This window comes from Tupaia chinensis, unplaced genomic scaffold (assembly GCF_000334495.1).
Source record: "Tupaia chinensis unplaced genomic scaffold, TupChi_1.0 Scaffold139785_1, whole genome shotgun sequence".
Taxonomy (NCBI): Eukaryota; Metazoa; Chordata; class Mammalia; order Scandentia; family Tupaiidae; genus Tupaia; species Tupaia belangeri.
Window position 1 is genome coordinate 445,329 of NW_006199665.1, and position 4,473 is coordinate 449,801.

Genomic DNA, 4,473 nt, shown 5'->3' on the forward strand with positions numbered 1-4,473 from the left:
GTGGGGGGGGGGGCCACATGGGGTGCGGCAGGCAGCGAGGGTGCCCAGAGCTGGGCTCACCTGCTTGCAACACGTGTGACTTGTACAGAGACCATGCAGCCCCGGCCCACGCAACACGATGAGGACAAAAGAGGAGCCTCTTGTCTTCTCGGCAATGTTATTTATTTTCCTGCTCTGCGAATGTTTATTGAACATTTCTGCGATTTGAAGAGTCTGTCGGCTACTCCTTTTTGTTTATCGCATGTGGTTTTCAGTTCACCTTTTTTCACTCGAAGGCTCAAGTCTCAGAAAGTGGGGAATGACCTCAGAGGGGTGTGTGGACAGCAGGGGCCTCCTGTACCCCCAACCCTGTTTTCCTCTCTCCAGCCATAACCCTGCCTGGAAGAGGGTTCACGTGATCCCATGTCCACGAGGGCAGATCTCAGCCTGCGTGTTTGGTTTTTCTGCTCAGGTGGGGTTGAGACACGTCTTGCTTGGTGGCCTCAACAGCATCCTTCCATCCTGCCCTGAGGGTGGGTATAGTCCAAGATTTAGGGCGCAGGAAGGGCCGCCTCCGGTGGGATGAGAGTTTAAGCAAATTACTTCCTCGCTAAACTTTGTTTCTTTATTCAAGGTAGACCGAATCCACGGGCAAATGAGGCAGGGAGAGAGGAGAACCTTCCACAGGATCTGGTCATGCCGGGATCCACTTCTTTCTGTCTTCTAGCCCATTGGATCCTGGGCACTCACATGCTTTTCTCACGTCTCCAGGCCAGCTAGGCCAGGGACGTGTACTGTCGTTGCCACGTGGGATCCTAAACATGACCCATGTGTGAGGGAGCTAGCCCTCATAACTTTTTGTATGTGTGTGTGAGGTTTTTGCTATAGGGCACATGCACATGCACTCACCAGAAAGACAGAAAGCAAGAAATCACCCCCAGGGGGGATGGCCACACCGCAATCATCTCTTCTCCATTTTCCTCTCGGGATCTTGGGCACACACACGCCCGGCATGAGTTTAAGCCACCGGGTTCGGGACTTGAACCACAGTCGACTACATGGGAGTTCAGTGACATAGCCATTATGCCAAGTGTTGGTCCCAACCCCTATAACTTTTGTTTATTTTTTTTAAATTTGCTCAGGGGCATGTGTGCCCTTGAGAGAGAGGGGAAGAAGGAGAAAAAGAACCTTTTCCATGGGATACGGTCATGCTGCAATCCCTTTTCCTCAGAGTCTCCATCCTGTTTGTATTTTGGGCATGCACACATGTGTGCTCGGTGGTTTTTTTGTTTTTGTTTTTTGATTTTTTTTAAGAGGTTTTGTTACAGGACGTGTGCACTCGCCAGACAGACAGAAAGAGACAGAGAGACAAAAAGGGAGAAATCACCCCCCCGGGGGGGATGGCCACACTGCAATCCCTTCTCCATTATCCTGTTGGGATCTTGGGCACGCGTGCACACGTGCCTGGTGTGAGTTTAAGCCACCAGGTCCTGGACTCAGACCGCGGTCGACTACGTGGGCGTCCAGCGACATAGCCATTATGCTAATTGCTGGTCCCAGATTTTTTTTTTTTAAAGAATTATTACTTTAGAATTATCTACTTATCCATTCATTTTAATTCAACAAGACACACACACACACACACACACACACACAGGAAAGCAAGAAAGCAAGCCTCCAGGTCTTGGACTTGAACTGTGGTCGGCCATGTGGGAGTGTCCCGCACCTTCAGCGCCATGCCACCTTGTTGCCACACACACACACACACACTCCCAGCGTGTTATTCAAGCTGTCCAGTCCAAGGTTCAAATTACAGACATTGAAATTGTCACTCAGGTGGGATCTGGCACCCGTAAGCACCAGGCCATGGGTTGGTGCATCCATTTTTTTTTTATAAATCAGTTTAAAAATGATAAGTGAGGGCCAGCAGGTGGGATGGTGGTTAGGGTATTGGCCCCCCACATGGCTAACCTCAGTTTGAGTCCTGGACCTGGCCACTTGAAAATCACACTGGGACCGTGTGTGTGTGTGCCCCAAATCCTGAGAGGAGAATGGGGTTCAGTGACAGCCATTATGCCAACTGCTGGTCCCAACCCCTATAACTTTTGTTTATTTATTTATTTTAATTTGCCCAAGGTCATGTGTGCCCTTGAGAGAGAGGACTGTGGCCTTCCCTCTTGGGGTGCGGGGCAATTCCTGTTTCTTATTTTTCCTCTCACTGTGTCTCTCCAGCAAGTGCATGTGCCTTAGGGCAAAAACCTTAAATATATGTATACATGTATGTGTGTGTGTGCGTGTATGTATGTATGTATATACACACACAAACACACGATATAGGCTAGGTCTTAAAAAAGTTCAAACATGGGGCTGGCAGGTGGCATGGTGGTTAAAGGCGCTGGATTCCCACATGGACGACCACAGTTCGAGTCCCGGACCTGGTGGCTTCCTTACTTGTTTTCTCTCTCTCTCTCTCTCCTTGTTTTCTCTCTCTCTCTCTCTCTCTGTCTCTGTCTAGACAAATTAAATAATAGTAATGAACAAAAGAAATTAAATAATTACTCCCCCCAAAAATTTTCAAACAATATAAGAGCTTATAAAGTAACATGGGAAACATCTTTCTACCCATGTAGTGATGCTTGTGGGTTTACTTCCAAGGGTTATCTACCATTTTTTTTTAAGACTTAATTTTATTATTTTTTCTTTTCTCTTTTTTTTTTTTTGAGAGATTTTTGCTATAGGGCGTGTGCGCTCGCCAGACAGACAGAGACAGACAGAGAGACAGAAGGGGAGAAATTATCCCTCAGCGGGGATGGCCATGCCACAATCCCTTTTCCTCCATTCTCCTCTTGGGTTCTTGGGCACGCATGCACACGCGCCCAGCATGAGTTTAAGTCACCGGGTCCGGGACTTGAACCGGGGTCGACTACATGGGAGTCCAGCGACATAGCCATTACAGTAACTGCTGGTCCTTACCTCCCATTCTTGACACAGAGGCATCTTTCCCTGAAGCTTCTGAGTTGGCTTTTCTCTGCTGGGACCCTTCTGTCTGTCTCAGCATGGTCTCAGCTTTGAGCCTCTGGCTCTGTGTGTAAGGGTACTTGATATTAGTGAAACAGTCAAATCAAGGGGATGTCCTAGCCCTGGCAGGCACCACGGAGGAAGCGGTAAGGTCCATGGGAAGCATCCTGGAGCCCTGCCTTAGTTTAAGGGACAAGCAGATATTCCTGAGGGTGACAGAGGCAAACCCCAAGGCTGGGATGCACGGTTACCAGGGCTCGATGTGCCTCACATGGAGGTTCTCACTCACTGCACCCCAAGTGGCCCTGTCCATGTGACATTAAGTTCTGCATAAGCTCCATTTTGGGGGGTTGTATTTTTTATTTTGGAGAGGTTTTTGCTATGGGGCACATGCACAGGAAGCAAGAAATCACCCGCCAGGGGGGATGGCCGTGCGGCAATCCCTTCTCCTCCATTCTCCTCTTGGGATCTTGGGCACGCACGCACATGTGCCCGGTGTGAATTTGAAGCCACCGGGTCCAAGACTTGAGCTGTGGTCGGCCGTGTGGGAATCCAACAACATAACCATTATGCCATCTGCTGGTTCTCTAACTCTTGTTTTTGTTTAGGGTGCTCATGAAAGAGAGAGAGAGAGAGAGAGAAAGTGAGAAATCACCCCTTGAGGATGGCCACACAGCAATCTCTTCTCTATTCCCCTCTGGGATTTTGGGCACACACATGGACTTGCCTGGTGTGAGTTTCAAGCCAACAGGCCGGGACTCGAACCGTGGTCAGCCTTGTGGGAGTCCTGTACCTTAACCACTACTCTACCTTTTGGTCCTATAACTCCTTACCTGCCTCTTCCCCTGCTCTGTCTGAATTATAATGAAGCATATGTTGGCCACCAGATTGATTAATCTCTTCATATTTCAGTGTGTTTCTTAAAAACATGAGCTTTAAAAAGCTTTTTATTTAATTCTTGTTGTTAGTGCATGTGCTTGCCAGAGAGATGGAGAGTGAGAAATCATCCCTCAGGGGGAATGACCACACTGCAATCCTTCCGTTCTCCTCTTAGGACTTTGAGCATGGAAGCACACATGCCCAGTGTAATTATTCTTTTCATTTTTTAAAAAAGAATTATTTATTTATCTTGAGTTATTTATTTAATTTTATTTATTCATTCATTTATTTTAATCTAACCAGCGACAGAGCAAGAGAGAGAGGGAAAGTGGGAAAGCAAGCCACCAGGTCTAGGACTTGAACCATGGTCAGCCATGTGGAAGTGTCCAGCACCTTAATCATCACGCCACCTGCTGGTCCTGAATTATTATTATTTTTAATTTATTTAATTTTGGGACCAACAGTAATGGCTATGTCGCTGGACTCCCACGTAGTTGACCGTGGTTCAGGTCCTGGACCCGGCAGCCTAAACTCAGGCCAGGCGCGTGTGCGTGTGTGCCCAAGATCCCGAGAGGAGAATGGAGGAGAAGGGATTGC